The sequence below is a fragment of the Hermetia illucens genome, chromosome 1, assembly GCF_905115235.1.
Source record: "Hermetia illucens chromosome 1, iHerIll2.2.curated.20191125, whole genome shotgun sequence".
Lineage (NCBI taxonomy): Eukaryota > Metazoa > Arthropoda > Insecta > Diptera > Stratiomyidae > Hermetia > Hermetia illucens.
This window is the reverse complement of record NC_051849.1, coordinates 182,562,127-182,589,851: the sequence shown is the minus strand read 5'-3', so window position 1 is coordinate 182,589,851 and position 27,725 is coordinate 182,562,127. Positions and strand designations below refer to the sequence as shown.

Genomic DNA, 27,725 nt, shown 5'->3' with positions numbered 1-27,725 from the left:
GTCGGCTGGTATCCGACGTCAAATCACAATACAAATCCCACTGCCACCAGTGAGATTCGAACCGCGACCTTTCGTATGACAGCGTTGTGCCACGCAGCTATCCGTAAAACAAAACCTTATTAGAACCGATATATACATACATATTACATATAGTAAGTGTCGCCATTTTGTGCTGACTTTGAGGGATTTGACTTTTTTCACAGAATATGGTCGCGTGGGGTATTAGATGAAAGGGCTCAATTGGTACTTTTCGAAACTGATAATTTTGATACTGGGTGAAACAAAAGGGAGTGAGGGCTCAAAATGTGTGCCTCAAAAAGTGTAACAGGCCTCGTTCTCAGAACCTATCCAACGGGAAAAGCTTAATAAAATCACAATGATGCCTTCATACGAAGACTAGGCCTCAAAATACATCCCTTCCGATATCTGCTTAAATAAAGTTAATAATAGTATATTACCTTATTTTAATAATTTACCCGGAAACCCCCTTAAGTTCATCATAGAAGTACAAAATTTACATGGTGCGTACGGTTATAAGTAATAACATAATGCATAATTTTAGAAAGTTTCACAAAAATCCAGCTATTATTAACAAGGTTACAGAAGGTCAAAATTGTGTATTTCACGTGAATTTATCGTAGTCTAAGACGTGTATTAGAGCATTAGTTGGAGTTTGGCAATACACATGTATGTATATCAAGGAATATTTTGAATTGGAGGTATATGCGAATGGGAAAACGTGAATAGGAAATTTCTCACACAAGATGAATTCAAAACCTTGATACCCAAAGCATCCAGCTTCCGGTGTTCCGACTTGTTTGGGCTAAAAGTCGGCATGCCTGCTTAGAAAGCTTATTGGACAATACCTGGCCCTATCCACTGTACTTCATGCACTCTGATATAAATTTGGTTAAATTGGAGATGGTTTGAAGTGACAGGAAGCACAGGAATGAGCGCTTAAGATTCATACTGTTTTTAGACTGGTGCACTGATGACCTTGTTGTTGGTACGGAAATTATTACTCCTTAGTTCTAATAATCGCACATTCACTGTTTGAATTTTTTTCGATTTCTACTTTAATCTGTTGTCCTTGCATTAATTACAAATTTGTCCTCTTTTATTGAATGAATTTGGTATTGTCTTCATGGACCCATACAAACAGTCCTTTAGCCCTTATATATAGTATCTGCAAACTGAATTGCTTTGGTATATTATGCACCATTCTACTTAGGTTCCTAGTCGTACGGTTGAATTTGAATACCATTTTCACTAATGTTCCTACGCCAATCAGATATTCTGATCAAGATAGAAAGCCGTTGCAGTCTCCGAACATCTGGAATGCATTAAAATTGTGTTGATAGCATTTCTCTTGTTCTTATCGGGTCAATCCTTGTCTCTTGTCCTTAGGCCAATTGATTAAAACTGTTTCGGCACACAATTTGAAATTGTTTTATCTACACCATAACTTTTAATAGGGCAATTTTGAGAGAGAAATGCCTTACAACGTAGAGCTTGCAGCGCAGTCCAACACTCTCGAAGGTATATAGAAATAACGAAGATGCATAAAATCGGATCCAGAGATCTTTAACGTACATATGTATGTATATTATTATACTATATAAATATAAAATTCAAATTTGAGGGTCGTTAGAACCACCAAACCGTGCAATTTTCGACACCGAAATATCTTCCACTCTTGCAAATCCATGACTCTGCAATTACCGAAGTTATTCATGAGTCCAGTCTTCCTTTTAAATATATTCGCTCCTCTGAATTCCATTCAGAATATGTTGTACGGAATATTCACCTTTTTGCCTGCATGCGAACCTTTGGGAAAGACCACTCGTACCACTGAACTGCTTTTACCTTTTCATTTACATACCGCGATGGAGAGAAAATCTTATGCAGTAGTGCATAATTCGTTGAAAATAAAGTGCTATTGTGCTAAACCGAGATTATTTTTTTGCATTAGCGGATTTTCTGCACATTCCCATCTACATATATGGAATGAAAAAGCAGAGAAGAACCACCACAAAAAAGCTATAACCGAACCTGTCTGAAAGCTGGCGAAACACTTGAATGAATGGATGAATAGACTCTGTCTGCCGGCGAATAAACTCTTCTTCATTTTCTGTGCCGGCCTAAATGGAAAATTAATTGCAAGGTGTAATGAGCATACGTTTCACATACGACCGTAAATGTTTGGAGAGGTTAAAGCACTTTTCCCCAAGCATATTGCTCGTCTATGCACAAACACGAATTCCCAAAGCCAAGCAGAAAATTTTCCAAGTTTCGTGTTAACTTTGAATTTCTGCTAATTTCGGCGAATAATTTGGTTAAGTGGTTGTACCGAGAGCCTCGGCTTATGCGGTGCTTGCCAGAGCTGGGGGCAAGTGAAAGGTCGTTATCTTAGAACAACGAAGGTATTTTCCCGCTTTTTCATTCTCTTTGATCGTTTGAAAGTTACCCAAGTTATGCCTGGTTACGTAACATCGATTGAAAATTGTTAATTAAGATATCCAGGGAGAGTGAATGTTTTATCAGATAAAAGATTAACTATTCAAAGTTATTACGGTAACGAACGCGGATATGTTGCGAACTCAAAGTTATTCGGGTGGAGATTGTCGGTATATCCACGAGTATGAATTAATATGAAAGCATGAATGCGTTTTCAGTGGGAATCACGTATAGAAATGTGCGTAATCTTGAAAGTTACAAAAACTCAGAAATTAAAGTGAAATGTTTGCGGTTTGATTTACTTAGTAACATTTTGGGGGGATTCACGAAAATTGCATGTGCAAACTGCTTCAAATTACTCAGGGTATAAACAAATTCTGAAAAACTATTGAATTTTGAAAATTAACTTGCAGACATAGTCAAACGTTTATTTGCTGAAGCAACATAGTCTTCATATGCTTAGGAGTATTTCTCCAGATGAGATTAATGGGCAGATTGCATTAAATCTGTATTAAGCTGTAAGGTGAGGTGTACATAATCACGGTTAGATTCATTGAGAAAGTACGAAGATGAGTATCCCATGTACGGATGGCTGCCTTTCCTTTCCCTTCATGGCGCAACTGCATATGTATCATAGGTCCACCGAGAAAAGGGTGAGGGGCGCAATTCTTCCGGTTCTGAATGTGGGGAGGGGGCGAAGTTAGTAAAACTTTTACCAGCCGATATAAGTGATTCGAAAGTAAATAGATATCAACTACGCCGACATATTGTCGCCTTGGAGACCAGTGTCAACACTGCTCGGGTTTCACACTTTAATTTATGTCTTGGTTAGAGTTTACCACGAAGTTTTGAAGTTTTGTGCCATCTGCGTTTTTTATCAATTATCTATAATATGTAAATGTAGAAGATGCTAAGCTACAGAAGTTCGCCATTTCAAAAACAGTATAAAGTAGCAAAATGAGGGAAGGAAGCTTCAAATCCACAGAAGAAAATGCAGAATTCCAAGCTGAAACATTTCGTAAGGTCCCAAAAACCATGGGGGTGGCTATTTTATCAGTCGGACAGGAGGAGGGAGAATGGAACGGAAATACCGTGCAGAACTTTCCAAACCCGTAAAAGTCAGATTTTTATAGGCGGGAGATAATTCGGATAGAAGGAAATAATTACTGACAAGAAAGGTTTGGCCCCTTGTAAGGTAAAAATAGCAATAGTTATTTATTGAATGGGAGCAACGTAGGGGTTAGCAAACAATACTCATGGTGACTTGAAAACGGGTGGCTGGTCTGGTTGCGGACTGTCCAATACGAGAAGGAGTTATGATCGGACTTCGTTTCTTAGATTTTTAATAGATAATAGATTAACCGATTTACTCAGTTTTACATCTTACAAAAAAGGAATGCCTTTTTATTATTTTATATATATTAAAAAAATATATATGTTATGAAAAATATTTTATTAATCGAGCTATACCGATTTGAGAATTTCCGTTAATTCGTTTTTCTTTTCATTTTCAGGTAAGAACAAAAAAATCAAAGTTACTACAGTGCTTACTCATAAATCTAGTAAGTAAAATATTTTTCCATTTTTTTGATATTTCTTTCACCCTTTGACTTTTATTTTATATAAGGAATTTCGCACCTTTCGGGAGGGTAGTTAGTTAGTCATTATTGAGGAAAACAAAATTGGAGTGGTATTTTACTCTTTACTTCGAACTTATCGAACCAGTCACAGCTGCAACGCAATCTATCTTTTAAAATGTATGCCGAAGCGTCCGCAATCCGTAATTCTTTAATTTTTCCTAAAGCTAGCTCTAAAACACCAATCGTACGCTGTATGACGTGTGCTTCAATCCCTTTCTCTGTTTTTGCTAATTTGGAAGCAAGGTTCTTGTTATCTCATATTATAAGCCGTTTATTGTGTATATGAACTTTGGGACCTTACGCAGATTGCATTTAATTATTCTTTAAAAAGATGACCATCGCTTTTCTTAAATACATTTTCTTAATGTCATAAGAAACCAAAAAAGAAGATCTTAAGTTCTCTCTGTCTTTTATTCATATAGTTGTAAACTTGGGACGTCAACACAACTAGATGCCATTATTCTTGGTTCCGTCGAGGATTTTTTAGAAAAGGGGTAATCGAGCTAGAAGATTCTGTCGGGGCGGAGTACCTCAAAAACAAATAGAAGCAAATGTTGACGAAAGTGATAAGTTTTCTACCAAAAGTGGCGGTCACTTTCCTTGACTTGTTTCCATATGAAAACCTTACTGTGAAACGAGCTCAATTTGATGTTAGTGCAGAAGTATCTGCATTTCCCGATTCAAAATAGAACAACGGAACAGGATTAATGCGTCGAATAACATTGAGTTCGGTGCATTGTTCAGTGGAAAAATGAATCTGAACACACAAATTGTTATAAGCCCTTGACGATTGGTCCATTGAGAGGATTAGTTTTATTGGTATTTATATCCAGTACGGCAGTCTTTGTTTCCTCTTCAAATTCTGAACCACGGGACTAAAGTCCAGGAATTAATGGCACTTGCAGGACTTTCATTTGGGCTCTCAAATTCAATGATAACATTTCACCCTCTCATTTGTTGCTTTGATAGTAGCTACTAGTTCTGCCTGTCAAATTCGATGATCACATTTCACGCTCTCGTTTTTTATTTTGATAGTCGATATTAGTTCTGTCCACTTTCGTTTTGAAAATCTTCCAAAATTTAACCGTAACCATCCATCAAGCGTTATTTTCAATTAATTGAATCAAAAGAGAAGATCTAAATCCCACAAACAACAGAAAGCCACTGATCTAGGCTCTATGTTCAATAAATCTCCCAGTAATGGCGAAGTGGTGGACTCTGAAATGATGCACTGGCTGTAAGGACGCGCTGTCCCATCACATACCCGAGCGAGGAGTCTGAAATCCTATCTTGGCATTCAGGTGATCTTTGAAATGGCGAACTGAATTATAACGACCGAAATCGCCTGGTTAGAACCTAAACTGGTTTAAGCTAATGAATTTTTTTTTTGTTTGGGAATGAGTTGTTCTGAGCCCACCATCAACTTGATGGCGGGCTGCACTTGTTCGAGAAGCAACTTACTCCTTCTGTTAAGCGCACGGACTACTCTGTTCGTGGGCGAGCGCCCAGTACTTTCAATAATTATATTTGGCTTTGACAGTTTCGATTGCAGGGAAAAGCGTCTTATGAGATCGCTGCATATATTATATACCTACATACACACATGTCTGGTTGACAAATAATTAAAAAACTAAAACAAAATAATTCTCTTCTCTCTCGTTGTGGTATTGATATGTGATGATGACGTCATGCAGGTTGCAGAGTGCACGAAATTCACAAAAAATTGTAAAGTTTCACCCCCTATAACTTTGTTAGTAATAGTTCGATTTTCTTCAAACTTGACCAAACTGTGCATTATGTTCTTCATTATACGCACGCCAAATTTTGTACTTCTGGATGCACATAAGGGGGGTGCCGGGTATCATTTGATACCCCACATGGCTACATTCTGTGAAAAAAAATTGCATCCTCCATTCACATGTATGGGGAGCCCCCCCCTTAAACTTAACACAAAATGGCGCCACTTACTGCAACACCAGATTACATACTATCACCAATTTTCGTGACAATTGGTCTGGCCGTTTCTAAATAAATCGGGTGTGACAGACAGACAGACGGACAGACCGTCTCGATTCTAATACGGTTTTGTTTCACACAAAACTTTAAAAATGTCACATCAGTTAAAGGAAGATGAAACTAGTTGTTGTAGTTAGCGCTTGAGGCATTCCGCTTCCTCGTGTAGAACATTTCATATGAGAGTATTAGAATGGGAAATAAGTTGGTTTGTGAGAAGTTATTGGTTTATAAAATGGATCAACTTTTCAAAGGAAAATCTCACCTTATTATTTCTAGACAACCAATTCTCATATATATGTGTTCTAGTTTTTGATTTACGCAAGAAGCCTGGAGTTGCTATGGTGATATGCTCACACCACCTGCTATCCCTAAATGTATCAGTTTTTGGATCTTTCAAATTGCGCTCTGAAACCGGAGTCAGCAGACCAGCGATCATACGACTTTAACCCAGCTAACATCAAGACTGGACTTAAAAAATATGGGATTTTTTAATAACAGAATATGATTTCTCAGCTGACTCTGTCAGAGATCGTTTAGATTCAAGTGAACTCTGAAACTGGCTGCTAGTGCCAAGGAAACGCAACCTGCTAACGTCAAGCACATCTAAAGAGTCCAGTGACATGGATGAAATTTTTCGTGTCAAGCTTAGACCGACATCTTCAAGCGCGATATTTCCAGAAAACGCTGAGATCCTATCCCAAAGTTGGACCACGAACGTTTCCGGAAAGAACTGAATGAAGACGCACAATGCGGATGTGCCAGCCGCCCGCAAAAAAATAGCAACTGAAAGAAGGAAATGGACGCGCTGAGCAGTTAGTTAAGACGACAATCCGTGTAACATTGTGCAATCGCGTGCACGAACGAACACGATCCAGTCGATGTTGGTACATCAAAGAGTTGCGCAGAGCAGCGCGGTGCAGCGCAGCGTGTCCGGTGCGGATCCGGCTTAAGAGATGAGCCCGGAAAATATATAGAAAATGACCCTAGGAATGCAAATATCGACTTTGTTAGCGAGGGGGAATTTGATAATGACAAACTAACTAAAGGTTGAACCATGCCTCAGATTTACCTAAAGATACCATATTTATTTCTATTTATTTCAAAATTATTTGATCATTGGAAACTGATTTATGTGTGCACTCACCCAAATACTCTACCAAATTCTTGATTTTCCTATCACTGAAAGACTTTATTAAACTGGGGGTTTTTCACAGAATCTACAGACAGTGTCCGTAGATATCCTTACCCAGGTGATAGTTTAGCCTGCAGTAATCAGTTAGTATTCCGACTATGATCCAGAGGCTCTTCTTGGTTAGGCTTTAATAATCATTCGAGCGCTTGGGTTCGTATCCCCCATGAGAACCCTGGAATTTTTTATTCCTGGTAAGTTCACCCAGTAAAGTTCGCTCAATCGTTGCTCTTCTTCTTTCAATGTGGTGGACATGAGCCCATTTGGGACCCCACAATGATTCTGGAGCGTATAGTGGCTGCTCCTTTCTTGGCCAAATCGTCCGCTGCTTCATTGCCTGCTAACCCAATGTGGCCTGGAATACTGGAAGATGTACATAAGTAACTTTTTTATCCACTCATTTCTAACAATAAAAGGTTTTACTAAAAATTGATAAATGTGGAAAGTGATGCAACTATTATGATTATACCCACGCCTATGCCGAAGATTCTTATTTTTTTCCTGTCCAGACAGAAGTTCTACACGGAAGGTTCGATGCCCCAGGTACGGCATCACGGTTTTCTGATGTAAGGCATAATTCTTGCTAATCATGAATTTGCCTTTTCTCTGCTATAAGAGTTACCCGATATCAGTTATCACTCCCAAGTGAATGCAAAATCCGAGCTCTCTATGCGAAGGTACTCCTGTAGTAATGTATCAGTTCAATTTTTCGGCAGCCCCCTTCCAGATGTCTCTCTTCGAAGAATTTTTGATTAACAGAGCTAGGTAGATTGAAATCCTCAATTTTCCAAAGTGCCTCTGTTCGCCGAATTAAAGGTATCTTCGAGGTCCAGCATCACCATCTCGCAGCATTTGCTAAAGTACGTCAAATCCCGAGCTAGATCCATGATTCCTGCTATCATATTGATTGTTCAACGGCCTCACCGAAGCCTACGCGGTGTTTGGGGTTTCGCCAGTAAAATCAACTCCTGCCTTCCCCACTGAGCTAGATGGGGGATTATCAAATCTCGTAGGGCACTGAGGTATGGTGCATATATCAAAATGACGACCTCAAATTTAAATATCTCTCCACTGACTTACCTCAAATTTAGTCGAAGATTATTTACCAAATGTCTCGTGGGACGACGGATGATGGAAAAAAGTAGTTGTACTATATTTCATCCTCCTTGTTTGTTAGTTCATGGACAATTTAAATGGAAATATTTACAAGGATCGGTTTATTGATCAATTCTGTTCAACAGTTTGATTGAATTATCACCCATTCGTCCAATTCAAAGAAAATTGTCTGAAGCGAGCTATAAACAAATCAGTGAAGACAAATCTTCGTAGAGTCATCTTGAGAAGATAAAAGTACGTCTCCTACGTCTACCAGACAATTCAAGACGCTAATAAAATCAACGTAGGTGCCTTCCATTGAACAGGTGGTCATTATTTGTTGAAACCACCAAATTATCCACTTCGAGACGCTATTTGGATTGCAGCCGCATATGGCGTTATTGGCTTTTCAAAACACACTTTTATGTACACTTGATTATGCCGAGAAAGGCACTTTCGCACCTTCTCAAAGTTTATGAATGGAAACCAGCCATGTCCATCGGATCGCGGCTAAGAGCACTGCGTCCATGTGCATAAAACGCAGCTAAATTTGTTTTCCGAGTCCATCCATAATGAATATATTTGCATTGATGAAGCCAGATTAGATGATTATTTCCTCCAAGCGTACGCACTACGCTCCAGTCGGTCGAGCGGCTTGGCACAGAGCGTGAAGAAGTGCGTTTGAGTCCACTATCAATCTCAGCACGCGTATACAGAACCCAAGGAATTTATCCACGATTGGGGCTATACTTGGAGCGGTACCCGAATAGTGGATAGTACGAGGCGCGGAATCTCGAGCTTTCTTAAAGGTAATCACCACCACTGGCTGTTCGGTAGCCGTAAAGAGTTTCCCGCTATGTTTTTCTGTTATGATGATATCTTTTCTTTTTTTGCGGCAATTTTCCCAACTCCCACTGCCAAGTAGTTTGGATAAGTTTGGATCATGTATGTAAGTACGATCAACGTTGAAATGATAGCGAACTGAATCTTTTTGCATATTGGAATTATACATAGTTGAGCACGAGGTCATCCTGTTTTGATCCTTAGAAGAAGAATCTACGAGTATTTGAGCAGATGGGAATGGAAAGCTTCCGAAAAATATCGAATTCAGCATGCTAGGTACTTTCGCTCCCTAAACGTTGCGTGGGGTCTACTCACAAAAAGTATGGAATTCCTTCGGTAACAAAGTTAATTAAGGGAGTCCTGGTAGTTAGTGTTTACTTAGATATCTCAAAAACTTCTTGGCTATTGAAAAGTATCTTTCATGAAAAATCTCAATCGGCTTACTATGCAAAGACTCCAACTATTGGTGGTTTAGCCAAAGAATTATAGACGATTGTCCCCTTCAATTTTGATTGCGCTTCTATCACAAATCCAATGTAAGAAAGGATAATTTCGGAGGATCTTCTTTTCCAATTCAGCCATTCTGTTTTTGTTAATATTTCCAAGATTATCTCTTAATAGTAAAATTTTCCTTCGTAGTGTCAAGTACTCATAGCGGGCACTTGTTCTACTCATTTACGCCACTATGCGCACGCAGTTTGTTGTCGTAATTTTCGCTTAGAGAAAACAAACATTCGCGGCCCGAAAAGCGGCCCCTCACGATGCCCATTCAGTTAGTCGATTCAAGTTGTATGGGAAATATCGAGGTAACGTGACGCGGGAATTTTCCCAACATTTGGGAGTAGAATTCAAATCGCCAATGTCCGAGTGATAGCTACCCAAAAAAGGGCGGAAAATGTAGAGCAAATCATTAAGGCACAGTGATATCCCGTCCGTCAATCAAATTCGGCTCAGGCAGGATGCTTTGCCAAATTCAATATTCAAAACAAATCCTTCGTTTATTGTAAATGTTGTGCTCATCTTTTTCCCTTCAAACTTGACGGGCGCGATCCTGTGAAGTCAGATGAAGTTTTTATTGGGAATACTCTCTGAAGGCATATTTAAAAGAAATATTTTTTATTTCGGAGTTTAAATTATACGGAAGAAGAGTCGTGGTGCTAATTGTCTCCAAGCTCATATTTATTTGCAATTTTATTGAGTTGTATTAAAAGAAGTATCTAATTCAGAAAACCAAATAAAAAGATACCTAGCGCCGCTTCCCAAGTTAGTGGTGGTGATTTAATTTTAGTCGCTTATATAATTTGTGTCGTTATTGTGGAACAATTGAAGAAAAATTGAGAAAGGAAGCATAAGTGAGTGAATAACGATTCAAAGGAATTGGTATAATTACCAAGGATACCCGGTTGTGAAACGAACGTTGAAGAAATTTCCGTCGTTAATTTTTTTGTTCCACCCCCGCGGAATCCGTGATGTATTGCAGTGATGAGAAAGCGACGAGGCCAACACATCATCTTCGCCGCTAAACCGGTCACGAAAGGGAAGAAGTATTCCAAGACAAAAGCTAAGCGGAAGTACACATTTCGAAATTCTAAAGACCCAGACCTAAATTTTGACCCCATTTCGGATACTGATTGTGAAGAGTTTGTATACAGTGAGGAAGGAGAACAGGAAACGTCTTTGCGGATGACGCCGTTGATGTTAGTTGATAATAAGGATGGTAAGGAACAATTGCTTATAGTTTGGAAATTTGTATTGTTCTACATTGGTATCCTTTTTATGAATGGGTATTTTGTGCATTTGCTTTATAGAAGCTGGTTTGTGAGCATCTTGCTTGGTATCTATTGGAAACGATGGACCTAAATATAATGTAGATGCACGTCAGAAGTGTTTATTTTGACGGGCGCAAATTTGAATTTCAAAGTTAACCAAAGTTGATTTAATGTCAAAAAAAGGACTGTGGACGACTTCATTGTTATCTATGCGGCATGCATGTCAATGGGTCTTCCTTTTTTTCTTCAGCCTTTGTCCTCGGCTCGTTGTGATCGGTTTCGCCATTTAGCTCTTTCGAATGCCTTTGGATGCAATTTCGAGGGTTTTAAATGACCATCCAACGTATCAACCCACGATTGTTTCAGTTGCCCTTTTGGTCGCTTACCATCGACTTCGATGTTCAGATCAATCTTGGCAAGTGAATTACGTGACCATACCATCGAAGACGCCGCTCTCGCTGTTTTTACACGATTGGTGCAACCCCATAACTTTCGCGAATATCCTCATTTCAGATGTGATCAAACCATGTCACGCCACTAGTCCAACGCAACATCTTCGTCTCCATTACCGCAAGACGCCGTTTATTGTCTTTTATAGTCGGCCAACACTCACAACCATAGAGAGCGACAGGACGGAGGCGGTAGATTTTAGATCGATCGATCGCAAAGAACAGAACCGTTGTGGAACGCCACTTCATCCAGGTTGCGTTAATGCGTCAAGCAATTTCATAACGCAGTTTTCCATCGGCTGATAGCGTTGACGGAAGGTATTTAAATCGCTCAGTTCTGGGCAGATCACTGCCGCTGACAGTGATTGTTCCTGTTTCATGGGGATCGGTCGTCAAAAATTCAGTTTTGTTTACATTCAATCTGAGACTGTGTTGCATGCGACGATCATTCCATTTTCAGATAAGTTGCTCGAAATCATTTATGCTATCAGACGCTAGGAAAACATCATCTGCATAAAGCAGTGTTCAGGGCGCTGGACGTTGGATATCACGTGTGACGGTGTCCATGAGAAGGACAAAAAGGAGTGGTGAGAGCGCGCCTTCTTGATGAACACCAACAGAAACACGAAGCGGTTTTGATACACTTTACTTTTCGGATCATGGAGCAATTGAATCGAGCGCATGAGTTCGTCTGGTACTAAGTGTTGTCATAAAGCATACCAGATGAGTTCGTGTGGCACACGGTCAAACGGTTCTCTAGATCCAAAAATGCAATGTAAGGAGGGCGATGTTTCTCAAGTTGTTTCTCAATGAGTAATCGCACAGCATGTATTGTGTCAGTAGTTCGGCAGTTTTCGACAAATCCGGCTTGTCGATGGGTATTACCCTCTATTAGGTCTGGGTATCACTATCTCTATAAGGATTGATAAATTTTTGGCATCATCCTCAGCACGGGTCATATTCTGGAAATCCTTCTTTCATTTTAATTGATTTTCCCTTCTTGTCTGAACCTAGCAATTCCTGACCATGTTATCGTAGTTTGTTCCACTGACCCATGAGCAAATGAAAACCTGAAACCTACATTGGTACTAGCATTTTCCTGAACGGGCAGATGGGTTTCTATTAAAAAAAGTTCGTAGCTAACACTATGTGTATACTTACCTCCAAGTGTGAGCTTGGGGATTGTCGCATTTTTTCAGGAATTGTGCATGCCATAATGTCAATTTCAGCCACATACGCCACTATCTGAATGTGCTGGTGATGGGCACATGATTAGTCTTGACTACCTGCAGAAGCGTTAAAGTGAACGGCATTGGGGCTCCTCGATTTAGGTCTGAGTTTGTTAAGAGACTTTGGGTTTTAGCATTGAATTCAGTATTTACTATGATGATCTTCTCATAATTACCAACTTCTGCGCCATTTAAGAATAATTTTCTATGTGGAATCCCAATCAATGAGTATGATTGTGCTTAACCGTGAATATCTGGCCGATTGTGGATCGTTTAGGATTCGCCACTGTTTTTTTCGTATACGGGTTCAACATTCTTTCAATGATTTTTGCTAAAATTTTGCCCAACGTACATACAATGATCCGATACATCTGTAGTTGTCTCAGGGGAGGGGAGTTTGTGTCCCTTTTGATAAATTGGGGATATAACCCCTTTTCTCCAGGTTTGAAGTAGTTGTTCCTCCGTTTATATTAAAAAGATGTAGGCGTGAAGTAAGTTCAGTCTTTTTCTCCGCTGATACCTTGTCTATTTCGGAGATTTCGGCTGCATTTTCGGTTACGTATTGCGGCTTCGATCACGTCATCTGAAGATGATGTCAAATATGTGTCACAGTCTAGACTATTAAGAATATACAGTGCTACAGATGTTGCTGGCGAGTTGGGTTCAAAAGCTTCAAAATCTTGGCGAGGTCTGTGTGCTATGTATAGCCTTATTTCAGTTGCTTTTAGTAGGTGATGCACACTTCATTTTTCCTCATCTGCTCGGAAAGATTTGAAGACTGCGATTGTATCTCTTCATATTTTTTTTCTTTCTAATCGCCTCAGTTCGTCATCTTTTTCTATTTTGTATTTTCGGGTTTTTCTCTTGATGTGCTATTTGCCTCGTTCGGGTTCGAAACAGTTATTTTGTCCCCCTTGCGATATACTTCTGTTGCTATGGTTTTGATCTGATTGTGGGTGTGTCTATAATTGTGGCCTCTGAGCCAACCAGAGAATTTTTCGTTAGTTTTGATACATATTTGTCCACCACCCTTTGTTCTTTAAACTAGTCGAATGCCTGGAACTTCGACAATGGAATTTTGTTCTTACCAGATTCTGGTCTGAATTACAGATAGTGCTCCAGTAAAAGTGACACCTTGAATACTGGTATGCAGTAGTACGATCAATCTGGAGATCACCTATTCGATTAAATATTTGACTATCTGGTGTTTCCTATATAATTTTATGTATATCAAGAAATGAGGAGCATTTTTTTAGCCTTTGTACCATTGACAAGAAGGGTCAGCTCGGGAAGCATGTCCAGCTGACAGTTATATTTTTGTTAGCCGCAAAATTGACCAACGGCTGCATAAAGGCTGCACTCCTCATTTCCCCCGACGTAGTTCCTCTGTGAGTATTCTCTTAGCCAACTTTGGCAGTAAGGTCTCCTTAAACGGTCTTGATATTGTTACTGTTGCCTGTGTATTTAGCATTCCGACGTTCCAAAATCAGATAAAGTGTTCCAAGCTACGTTGCCTACATCTGGGAAGTAAAAAGGATGTGCTATTGCTGTCCAGAAAAAACTATAAACGATTTCACGAGTTTAAGGGCGGCATAGGGCCCAGCACCTTATGGAGAAGGGTCGCTTCACGAACTGGCAGCAGTTTCCAGAAATAAATAACTCTTTTTGGGAGTTTCAAAAAATAATCACGAGAGCGTTTGGCACAGACAAATGACTTCGATGGATCTGCCATCCATTTCCTTCCCTACTTTGTACTCGCCTGGTTGTTTTGCTAGTTAGAAATCTTGATTGGGTGGAAAATGAAATCATTTTCAATTTAGTAATGGGTGAGTCAATTTTTTCAAGTTTACTGGTGCTGTTTCTTCTGGCATTTTGTAGAAAGTATTGGGTCTCATCTGCAGAAACTCTTCGTTCATCAAGTCCATTAGTAACCATCTTTTGTGTATTTTCGTAGACTTTCATACGATGCTAATTGACAATAAGGGGGGTGGGACAAGATTCGATGGTGGGCGTGTGCCTTGCATTCTACTACTTATCGTCATTTGTGAACTAAGCATTTTTTAGTGTTTCCTCCCTGTAAGATTTATTTTTCTGTTTTCTTCTAGTTGTCCTTCTTTGAAAACTACTTCCATCCTTTAATCTGATAATGTTGTTCAATGTGGGCGCAGATATAGGTTCGACTGAGAGTGCACAGTGTGTGTGCAAAACAAGATAACAAGGAATCGCAAAAGCGTCAAGGAAAAGTTAATAAAAGTCCATTCTATACTTCAGTGATTCTGGGTTCGAAAACTACTCTTTTTGTTGGGTTTTAATGCTTTACGTTAGCCTCTAAAGCTCTTGGAATAAACTACTCTTTTGTTGGGTTTTAATGCTTTACGTTAGCCTCTAAAGCTCTTGGAATAAAGGGGCCTTTAGTGAAACCTTTATTGCTTTTGCTTACTTTCTTTGTTATACCACTTCTGTTGTTAATTCTGACCCTTTACTTTGCCCCAGGATACACTCTTTCTTGTGTAAAACATATAACCATGTTTGGAAATTTAAACACAGATAACGAAATAGAGGAAGGAAATGTCGGCCTGGTTTTAAGCCAAATATATCATAAAAATTCAACATCCAATCGAATGGAGTGATAAGTCCTTACTTTTCTGGAATAGACGTAATGACTTTCTTTTGTGCTTCATATTTCAATGTAAATTTGTGGAAAAAGTCGGTCTATTATCTAGTTTCTACGTAACTTTAACTATTTATTCTTATTGCATTTTTATTGAGGCAAGGAATGGAAGTATTCGTAGATTGGAGTTATTCATAAATTAAGGCGAAATTATCGGCAGTTTCAATGGCCACTCTGAAATCTTGCTTTGCTGGACCATAAAAGCATGTTTTTTGGAGACTTAGAGAAGTTTCACGCCAGTTCTTATTGACAATTTCATTTTAGGTGTTCGCTTGTACTGACGTTCTGACCAAAAACTACCCAAAATTCATAGTCAAAGTTGAGTTCATTCATTAGCTACAACTTACTTCAAGAACTATGGACGCTTACAGTGGGACTCTACACATAATCTAAACGAGATATCTGAGAAATCATAAATTCTATGGGCGGATGTGATATTGCCGCTTATCTCTTAATTTTCACTCCAGTAGAACACCTTCATTAGTCACGTTTAATATCCATTGCTAATCTTGATCGCTCTTCAAATTTTATATGATACTGGTAGGTATAAGCGTTCTAGCTGACAAACAAATTTCCAGCAAACTGTTCTGTTGTTATTTAATTTGCGGACCTTATTTATCAATAGTAGCGATATTTCCCATTTAAATACTATTTGTTATCTTTCTGGTAGTTAGATATCTTCATTCTTTCGAGTAATTATGAAAGGACTAATCATTTTTTCACAGAGACAATCACACTTGACAGAAGAGGTCATAACATCTCTTCCATGAAGGGAGAGTTTCTCCACAGAAAAAACCCGGGTATATCAGATGTCCGGATACCTGAGTGGTTAGAGCACAAGGCTGTCGTACGGAAGATCGCGGTTCAAATCTCACTAGTGGCAGTGGTATTTGTGGCGTGATTTGATGTCGGCTACCGGTCGACTCAGCTGTGAATGAGTACCTGAGTCAAATCAGGGTAATAATCTCGAGCGAGCGCAATGCTGACCACATTGCCTCCTACAGGCTATTCTGTAGTGCACCGTTACGGTCTTGAATGAACTGCTCTAACATACTTCAAGGCCCTTATCCAATTGGATTGTTGCGCCAACGATTATTATTATTATATTATTATATATATATTATATATATATTATACACATAGGTTCATTCCTGGCACCTTATTTCTTTGTTTAGTTATGAATCTTCTGGCAAACATTGCAAGATTCACTTCTACAAGTTCATCACTGATCTGTGGCGCGGCAGGATCTGCAGCATTCGAAATTTATTTCGGATGTTGCGGATGCGGACGGGTAGATGGCGCTGAACGTGGAAACTCTCCACTCACGCGTTTTCAGAACGCACCGGGGAAGTGGAGAGCCAGCGGTAAAAAAGTGCCGTTGGTTGGGACAGTAAGGACCGCATGGAAATAAGTCGGTCTCTTCTGTTCCCAACCGCGACACGGATCACAAGCTCGTGGAAGTTCTGCAAAGTTTGTATTACAAGCGCTCAGTTACATGGCGTCCATATAAATATCAGAAATAAAAACATGCGAATTTTGTTGGATTAACGTTGTTATTATAATTAGTAGTTTTTTATTGAAACCTTTCGGTACAAATAAATAAAATCCTTTGAAGTGTTTTTAGACGTGCGTCAGTAGTGCAATATAATATGATTTGAGTGTTCTTTTCCAAATGATTACCACTTCCAGTTTTGCATTTATTACTACACAAAGAAATCTCTTAATTCCAAGCTAATTTGGTAGACGTTTTGATCATTTGCCAAAGTGGTGACCCCGATACTAGAGCCCGTCGAGGAAAACGCACAAGCGCCGCCGCCACAATCATCGCCACCATCAAGACGAAAAGGCCACCAAGGGCAGGCACTCCGCATAAGCGCACACATCCCCGTCCGTCTACGGGTCCAGTCAGCCAGTTGTCCAGCAAAAGCAGTACAAAGATCAGCAGACAATTATACCCGACAACAGCAACAAACGGCCGTCCCTAGCACCGCCAACGCCGCAGCTACAGCCCGACGAATTCAAACCAGCGCCGCCGTCGAGGACAGCTAGTAATATCAATTTCAAATTTATTTAATTATTATTATTATTATTTATTGTTATATCAAGTGAAATTATTATCGCACTAATTGTTAATTATATTTAAAGTTAAATTGTGATAATAATAACCAAAAATCGCTGCAAGAGACGGCGTTGAAGTGTTTCGCATCGCGGGTTCTCTATTTTCTTGGTGTTTTTGGTCTGCGCTGGAGAGCGTCCGCTTCGGTCGTCGTTTTTCTCGTTTCGTGCGTGCATTTGTGGGTACGGCCTGCCGTGTCGGTGTAAATTTCACCGCGTTTCAGTATAAACTCACCGCGTCTGCATCACAATCTCGTACTTCTCGGTAGGAAAATGTCGTTTGACAATAAAGACGCGGCAGGCCCATCGGACCCACAAGTGACCGCCCTCGCCGTACGCGTTCCTCCGTTTTGGCGTCGGAACCCCGAGCTGTGGTTCGTGCATTTGGAAGCACAGTTCCAAATGTCCGGTATCACATCGGACGCGACCCGTTTCAACTACGCGGTGGTCGGCCTGGACGAAGAGTCCATACTTCTGGTGTCCGACGTGGTGAAGTCGGCATCGTACGCTCAGCTCAAGAGCGAGTTGATCAGGCGCCTGTCGGCAAGCGAGTCGGCAAAATTAGACCACTTGCTGGCGGGTTTAACGTTGGGTGATCGAACTCCCAGCCAATTGCTTCGTGAAATGAGGCAATTGGGTGGGAGCAAGATCGGCGACGACCTGATCAAGTCGCTCTGGCTGCGTCGGCTCCCGGAGGGCACCCAGGCGATCCTAGCCTGCGTCTCCGGTTCCTTGGAGGAACTAGCAGCAACGGCCGATCAAGTACAGGAGGTGTACGTTCGCCCAACCATAGCGGCCGTTCAACCACCGTCGGATGAGGTCGGCGACTTACGGCGCGAGATCGCGGCCTTAACTGCCAGCGTGGCCGAGATGCGGGCGACGTTGGACGCTCAGCGTTCGAGTGCCAGGCCGCGAGCTCGCTCACGGTCTGCCACACGAAAAGGGCGTTCGGGTAGCAGGTCGTCAAGACAGCCTGCGGACCAGGGTATTTGCTGGTATCATCGTAACTTCGGAGATAAAGCGACAAGATGTACGCTACCTTGCAAATTCGCGCCTACCACAAAAAACTAGGTCCGCGGGGGGTCTTGGCGACGGCCACCCAGAGCGCAGCGCCACGTCGCCTAACTATTTTCGACCCCCTCAGCAGGCGCAACTACCTCGTCGACACGGGTGCGGAGGTTTCGGTTCTTCCCGTACCCCAGCATCATCGACTATATCCACAACCCCTCAAACTGGCGGCAGCAAATTCATCCCGCATCAATACATACGGGTACAGGCAAGTGGACGTGAGTCTTGGCTTGCGTAGGACGTTTCCGTGGCGTTTCATCCTGGCGGATGTCAGCTTCCCCATATTAGGCGCAGACTTCTTGTGTCACTATGGGTTGCTGGTGGACTTGCAAAATAAGTCCCTTATAGACCCCACAACCAAACTAAATTCGTCGGGCCAAATGGTATCTCACGCTGACAATAACCTTTCCGTTCTTTTGGAAGACATCTCCGACTCTCGTGTTCGGACACTCCTCCAAAAGTTCAGCCAGATAACTACCGAGTGTAGTCTCTCGAAACCAGTAAAGCACAATGTGCAGCACCACATAAATACTACTGGTTCCCCGATTTTCTCAAAGGTGCGTCCTCTACCACCCCAGAAACTGGCTATCGCGCGGAAAGAATTTGAACAACTTGTTCAACAGGGTATCTGCAGGCCCTCAAACAGCTGTTGGTCTTCCCCTTTACATATGGTCCCTAAGCCAAATGGCGAATGGCGTCCCTGTGGGGATTACAGAAGGCTAAACGCACAGACTGTTCCTGACCGATATCCAATTCCACTCATCCACGACTTTGCGCATCACCTCGCGAATTGCCGCATCTTTTCGACCTTGGACTTAGCCAAGGCATACCACCAAATCCCAGTAGCTCCTGAAGACATTCCAAAGACGGCAATATGCACACCCTTTGGACTCTTCGAGTTCACCCGAATGACTTTCGGATTGTGCAATGCGGCGCAAACCTTTCAAAGGTTCATTCACTCAGTCCTGCGAAACCTCGATTTCTGTTTCGTCTATTTGGATGATGTTTTGGTCGCTTCTTCTACTGAGTCTGAGCACTTAGCCCATCTCGAGTGCATTTTTCAACGTCTCCTTGAGGCCGGTTTAGTCCTAAACGTTGAGAAATGCAAATTCCTTCAACAACAGGTGAGATTCCTCGGCCACTCCATTTCCTCTGAAGGAATACAGCCCGACCCAGACAAGGTGCAAGCAATCACAAGCTTCCCGCGTCCAAAAACAGTGAGGGAGTTGAGGAGGTTCTTGGGCATGCTAAACTTTTACCGTCGTTTCCTGCCCAAGGCCGCCCATCACCAGTCCATTTTGAACGCGTACTTGTCTGGCCCCAAAACAAAAGACACACGAGAGATTGTGTGGTCTGAAGAGGCTGTCTGCGCGTTCAATAAATCCAGACAGCAACTGGCTGATGCTACACTCTTGGCATTTCCTCTACAAGATGCACCCCTAGCCGTTTTTGTTGATGCCTCTGACATCGCAGTAGGTGCTGCCCTTCACCAAAAGGTGGACCAAGTTTGGCAGCCGTTGAGCTTCTTCTCGAAGCAGTTGAATCCCGCTCAACGGAACTACAGCACCTACGATCGCGAACTGCTCGCCGCATACCTGTCCATCAAGTACTTCCGTTTCTCCCTAGAAGGCAGGCCGTTCACAGTGTTCACGGACCATAAGCCTCTCACGTTTGCTTTGAAACAGAAGCCCGACAAAGCGTCCCCTCGTCAGCTTCGACACCTGAGCTTCATAAGCCAGGTCACGTCAGACATCCAGCACGTGTCCGGGAAGGACAACATTGTTGCTGACGCTTTGTCTCGTGTCTCCGAAGTTAACATCCCCGCCTCACTCGATTTCTCGGCTATTGCCAAGGCGCAAGTGGATGACGCAGCACTTCAGAGCCTCAAGTCCAACCCCAAATACAAATTTCGGGAGTTGCCCATCTTCGGCTCAAACCTCTCGCTCTGCTGCGAAGACTCGGAAAAGGGACCTCGGCCATACATTCCGGCCACATTTCGCAAGGAAGTGTTCCACGCAGTTCACGACTTGGCGCACCCCGGCATCAGGACAACAAACCGGTTAGTCACCGGAAAATACTTCTGGCCCTCCATGAACAAGGATATCAATTCCTGGGCCAGAGAGTGCATTGCATGCCAGAAGTGTAAAGTCTCCAGGCATGTAAGGAAAGAAGTGGGCTCATTCCCCCGCACTACCAAGCGTTTCCACACCATACACCTCGACATAATAGGGCCTTTGCGAGACTCGCACGGTTACAAGTATTGCCTCACAATCATCGACAGGTTCACGCGGTGGCCTGAGGCAATACCTCTGAAGGACATTACGGCGCAATCTTGTGCCGAAGCCCTCTGCCGAGAGTGGATACCTCGCTTTGGCGTCCCTGCAGTGGTCATCACTGACCAGGGAATGCAATTTGAGTCCACCCTTTTCTCGGAGTTAGGCAAACTCCTGGGTTTTAAACGCCAACGGACTACTGCATACCACCCGCAGTCCAATGGGATGCTAGAACGTTGGCACCGGACGCTGAAAGCCGCCATTATGGCACGCGACGACCCGTCCTGGACTCAAGTCTTGCCTCTCGTCCTACTCGGCCTTCGAACAACCCGCCGAGAGGAATTTGCTGCCAGCCCCGCGGAGCTGGTTTACGGGGAGAACCCAAGACTCCCAAGCGATCCGGTCTTCGACAAGAGATCGGGTCTCACGGAGTCGGGGTTGGTGCGTCTGCTGAGGGACAATCTCCGACGCATCAAAGCGCCACCGCCCACTCGACACTCGTCCATACCTGCTTGTTCGCCCAAGGAACTGGACACGTGCACGCACGTGCTGATCAGGACGGATGCCGTCCGGAAGCCGCTGCAGCCTCCATATGAGGGCCCGTACCGCGTTCTCGAGAGGGGAGAACATTTCTTCCAGCTCGAGATCGGTGGTCACAAAAAGGCGGTCTCTTTGGCCAGGCTGAAACCCGTGTGCGCCCCGAAGCAACGTCGTGTCCGCTTTGTGGATTAACGGCGAACGAAGTTCGGGGATCCGTCGCCGAAACCCCCTAGGTTTCGTCTGGGGGCGGAGTGATGTGGCGCGGCAGGATCTGCAGCATTCGAAATTTATTTCGGATGTTGCGGATGCGGACGGGTAGATGGCGCTGAACGTGGAAACTCTCCACTCACGCGTTTTCAGAACGCACCGGGGAAGTGGAGAGCCAGCGGTAAAAAAGTGCCGTTGGTTGGGACAGTAAGGACCGCATGGAAATAAGTCGGTCTCTTCTGTTCCCAACCGCGACACGGATCACAAGCTCGTGGAAGTTCTGCAAAGTTTGTATTACAAGCGCTCAGTTACATGGCGTCCATATAAATCTCAGAAATAAAAACATGCGAATTTTGTTGGATTAACGTTGTTATTATAATTAGTAGTTTTTTATTGAAACCTTTCGGTACAAATAAATAAAATCCTTTGAAGTGTTTTTAGACGTGCGTCAGTAGTGCAATATAATATGATTTGAGTGTTCTTTTCCAAATGATTACCACTTCCAGTTTTGCATTTATTACTACACAAAGAAATCTCTTAATTCCAAGCTAATTTGGTAGACGTTTTGATCATTTGCCAAAGATCCAAGGTTGCCTTCGAAATCAAAATTTCCTTTTCGAAATTTTGCAAACCACTTGTTTGACCAGTTTCTGTTTATAAGGGTCTCAACCAATTTTCGGCACTCTCGACAAGCGATATGTCAGAGTCGAAACTCATAGAGTAGGCGGGATTATATTTGAGTTTTATGGTTTGTCATGTGCTCACAAAATCTCTACTCGTTCCATATTTCTGTAGTTATCTGAATAAAGGTCAGGTTCTCGATTGTTTTGTGCTACAGCAACAGTCTAAACGTTTGCTCGTACCACAACAAACTAGTCTTCACATCGTTTGCGTCACCAAAGTTCGTTTGCAACTTTGTCATCGACCTGCTCCATCGAAGTCAAAGCCTTAATAGCCCCAAGGATGCAAAAAATGTGCTTCCAAAAAAGGTTTCCCGTGGATCATCTGAAGTTAAACATAAGGCGGATAATCCTCAGTAGCACGCCAGATCGTTTGTGTTTGTCACAATTGGAAATCGCAGACACCCCGGTCTCTCGTTAAGGTCGTCCAGCTCGTTACTGTCAATAAATTTATGACTTTTTGCATATGCCATTGCTTCACCGAAGGTAGGGTATACCTGGTCAACCATTCGAATCAAATAACTTACTCAACACAACTTGATAACTTTGGCAGTCACAATATCATCCAAATAGGTATACAGGCATCAGCATTGTCTATCTTTATATAGAGAACGGAGATGTAGTAAAAAATATACCTTATCTCCGTGCAGGATAAAACAGTTACTCAACTGGTAGAATTATTGTGGATGACGTGCAATTATTGTTGGCAATTCTTAAAAATGTGCCTGTTAGTGAAAATATGCTTTTGATATTTTCTATTTCGTTTTTAAATTTGAGGGCCTCTGATGTGTTCATAAAAACAGAAAAAGCTCTATTGAGCGGGTCAAGTACTTCGAATTGATGATATTTGGGCAACTAGGATGTTTGAAAACTTACGATGCGCTACTGGTATCTTGTCCAATCGCATCGTACTTCACACTGACAGCTGTGTAAGTGATACGTGTACAGCAGCGGGATACCATAAAAATGAAGACAAACATTCATGCTGAACCGGCATTTGAACCCTGAGTACCGAGGCGAAGAGGATGACGTTCAACAAACTCGGCCATCTTGCGTTCTTTCAGGACTTTATTTTAAAAGAAACAGTCTCTAGTTCCTATTATTTCCCGTTGTTAGTTGCCAATGAGGCAGTCGCCAGAAAGGCGACTCTTATAATTATCGAAATTTTATATTCTTGGGAATATCCTCTAGAATTGTTTGATAAAATTTTGTTTGATTTTTACTATTTTGGGTGCCTACAGTTAGTTGAACCTTTTCAACTTTCATCGTCATTTTCCTTGCTTAGCTGTAGGCATCTTTTCATCAATTACTCGTTAGATTTCAAGGAGCTAATTGATGAAAGTCATGAACTCGATAACATTTGCTTTGTTTGTTGATTATCAGCTTTTATTTTATGAATCAAAATGAAAACAGTTTCAATTATTTTATTTTCTGGTTATTTTTTAGCGATAAAGCCCTCGTGAATTTATTGAATAAATTTTATCTCAGCCATTTAAGTTCCCTCTCTATCATGGCGTCATTTTATGCTCATATTTTCTAGAAATCAACGAACGAGTAGAAATTTCTATTATATTTTAGGAAAATACCTTATCGACTTCTTAGTTTCACAACGTCGCTAGCATTCCTTTGTTCATATCAGATATTCAGTTTGGATATAGGAAACATTTTTGTTTGTTCATTAATAAGAACAATAAACAGAACAATGCAGTTACGTATTGTCAGGCCTGTCGAAAGGAGCCCAATGGGTCCAGACTTTTCTCGAGGAAGTTGAAACACAGATTTTAATAGAATTAGATTGATTCTCCAATTTTGGCCGTAAGGATACCTAATTTTCATTTCGTGCTCTAACTTCATTAATACGGCGCTAAATATTCTGCGAGATGAAAAGGAAAGAGTTGGCATCAGGTGGGCGGAAAAGCGTTTTTACATTTTTTAAATAAATTATTTTTGTATTTTTTTAATTCTTAGAATATGCAAACTTAATCAAAATGTGTCCATTCTAATCGCTGGCCTGTCTCCTTAGTGTGGATAGAGTCATGATTTTACCCTCATAGAGGTTCTTTAGATTATGGTGAAATACTTAACTTTTTCATGATGACATTTGGAATTAGATTGTTTTTTTTGCATCTGCTTATGCAATATTAAAGCTATTTTCGGATAGATCGAAGCTTCTGAAACTTCGGAGTTTGTGGTTTCGTTAGTTATTACTGTGTATTGGTGTTGTGTGTTTGTGACAGGGGAGACGCCATAGCCTCTGGGTATTCAGACCGTGGTGGCACATTGTAACCAACTCCCCCGTCTAATGGAATATCACGGATTCGATTATGTATCGTAAGATTTTTCATTACAGAAGTGACAGGTAGACTCTGTTTTTGAGTCATCGGTGTAGAGGACATCCGTATATCCCACCACACATTCTTCTGGAACTTCCCAGTTCTCTGTACATTTCAGGGTAATTTAATATCTTCTAACAAACAGATGTATGGGGACCGGAAAATCAGGAAGCACTGTAAGAGCTGGATTCAGTTCCACCAGTAGCTCTTCTAATGTTCTATGCCCGCACGTGCTTTGTTTCCCCAATCCTGTCACATGTCAGTGAAACATAGCTCACTAAGAAGGCCGTCATGAACAAAATACAAATATTCGTTAATCCTTGCCTTATAAAATATTTGAAAAATATTCTGGCTAAAGCGAATAATTAGCTAGTTGAAATCACAAGAAACAAGTAGTGTTAGATTGACAAAGCTTGACCAGGGAACTTATTTGTAATTAGATGAAAAATGCGGGGCTCTTTCTTCACGGCGAAGTTCTCGGGCGGAGAACTCTGAAACCATTGATGTGCTATTCGAATTTGTAGTGCACTATGACCACAAACCTTGTTGACTTTTTGGCCTAGTATTTTTGGTAAAGGACTGAGCATGCGCTTCTTGAACACTGTCGCCTCTCTTTTATTTTTTTGCCACTACCATTTCAATTCAGTTTTGCCATTTGTCGATTACACTTCTATCACGGAATAACACTTTGGGTATTTTATCGATGATTGCTACTGTTCCCAATTGACCTTCTTTGGTTCGAAACTGGTTTGCATATCTGTATATCACATACACTCCTTTGAGTCTCTTGAAATGCAACAGATTAAGATAAAATTTGAGGTTTAAGTGCTACGATCGTTGATATGAGCTTTCCAGGTGATACCACTTTACATTGCGCTCGTTAGTAACATGCCTCTAAAAAAATTCATAGGTGACCCGCAAAAAAGACTGTTATGAAGTAAAGCAACCGGTGGCACAATCTGTGGCGTTATTGTAGGGACTTACTGTCACCGTGTGTGTTCGACTTCTACTCTGAGTAGCAACGCAGGTGTAAGATATAGATTGCTTTTTTGGCATCTCTCTCTATTCTATCGGAAATCATAATAATGTGTGTATGATAAACTAGAAAAATGGATACATAGTTTGCTTGTTTATATATACTGTTACATATAAAGGGGCTATTCGTGCATTACTCTTAATAGATGAACTCATACTTATGTATCCATGTTGCCTATCTGAATTCATTGATTTCTTCTCTGCAAATAAAATTTGAATTTCACAAAGAAATTATTATGGCAATAACGGAAACCGTGTGAATTTTATAGATGTTATATAGAAATGATAAAGATATTAACATAGAAATGCGCAATTTATGGAAATCGACAGGAATATATATACATAATAATAATAGATTGCGAACCTATCCATTCATCTAAAACACGGGATTCACATTAACATATATAGATGAAATCTTTCTTTGGAGAGTCAAAGAAAACATATTCATGTTGGAATCCATTCGTGAAAATATCGTTCCAAATGAGGCTAACTAGAGGCCGGAAGCTTAGCTATTCAGATAGAGTGTAACGAACTGGATATGTCAGATAATGATAATGCGGTCATGATGTAAGTTTCTGCAAAGGATTTTGTTATGGCTTTACCAGGAAGACGTGCGCCGGAAATTAAGGCGCCTTTTGGGGAGAACAGTAATCTTTAAAGTATAGTAATCGAGGCCAGAAAAATAGACAGGTTGGCACAGATGACTCTGAATTGCATGCAGTTATATTAACAAATTAGCACTTGCACACAGGTCCGGCGGCTGCGTCTCACTGCATCACGAAGGTAACACAGAACCTTTTGGTGGTGATCATTTAAAATGTCGTGTGGATCATACTCATGGTGACTTTGGACTCAAGAAAGGTGGTAAGCATAATTGTGACGTTGCTTCGGTCCTGCTTTGACTTCTTGAACCTCGGGTATAGTGCACGTTTCTATTTTAATGAGCGGAATTTGGTTTTCATTTTATGCTTATAAACCCAAAGCTAATCATCAGTAATTGCTGTGTTGAGGAACTTATGATTACTGTTTACAGTTGTGGTGAATAAAACACTTGATCGCTAGGCCCTACCCCTATTTCCGCTGACACAGGGGTGTAAGGGAAAGGGGCATGGCGAAAATTTAAGTTCACAAGTAAAAATAGCCGGATGCTGTGCTTCCCGACGGACCACATCCACTTCGAAAACATCTATCTATTCTCAGATGGTGTTGAGGCACGGCTTTCTCGGTGCCTCTACATATCTCGGCATTTTAAGGCCTTATTTTTATAATATGCTACATGTAGTTTTATTATAACCGAATTCCCATATGGCGGACGGCGGAATTGATACCAGGGAATCATCCTCAAAATTTGCAATAAAGGTTAATCGGAATTTACGTATATCAGTATCCTATTTGCTCTTTCTTAGGTTATTAACTCATGTTTGACTTCGCGTACATATTTCTCGACTGCTTCCGTCGATGCTTCTAGAATTCATCATTGATCTATTCAAGATCTAGTCGTTTCTTCACATAGCAGGACTGTACATGCGATGGATCATCCCCTTTCAATTCCACGGCTTCAAGGAAAAAACAAAGGAGCATCTAATGAGACGAAAAGCGAGGCAACTGAAGAAGAGGGAACTAATGGACCTAAGCGTATAGCATGAAATCTCAGAGGACAGAAAAAGATTTCTCTGCACCATTTTACGGGCAAGGCGTAGCACTGAAAAATTAATGGCGAAGGTGAACCTGGTCCCGATACCTACAAGCAAGAAACAGCAGCAAAAACAAAAACTGGGTTTCTCAGAAGACTGCCTGCAAAAGAATGAGAAAAGTGGGATCTACAAAATCGATTGTCTGGAATGCGACAAGGTCTATATAGGATGAGCAAAAAGACTTGTGGCTATCGCGATCAGTGAATATATAGGGGAAGCACGGGATGCGTTAAAGAAAGGTCGAACAGCGAACGAAATAAAATCGTTAATAACTAAGCACATGGTGAATAGCAACCACAAGATCACCATGAATAACTATCAGATTCTGCACACAGTACGAGGAACACGGACCTTAGACACCCTAGAAAGTTAAAAAATCTCCGGAATACCTGAAGAACAAAGGTTGAATACCGATCTAGGAA

At 41.4% G+C, this 27,725-nt stretch overlaps 1 protein-coding gene across 2 annotated transcripts in view; it reads left to right on the top strand.

The window, feature by feature from the left end:
* The window catches only part of LOC119661475 (mucin-17), a 538,210-nt gene that overhangs the window by 433,045 nt on the left and 77,440 nt on the right, over nt 1-27,725 (top strand). The gene's annotated exons all lie outside the window — the stretch shown is intronic.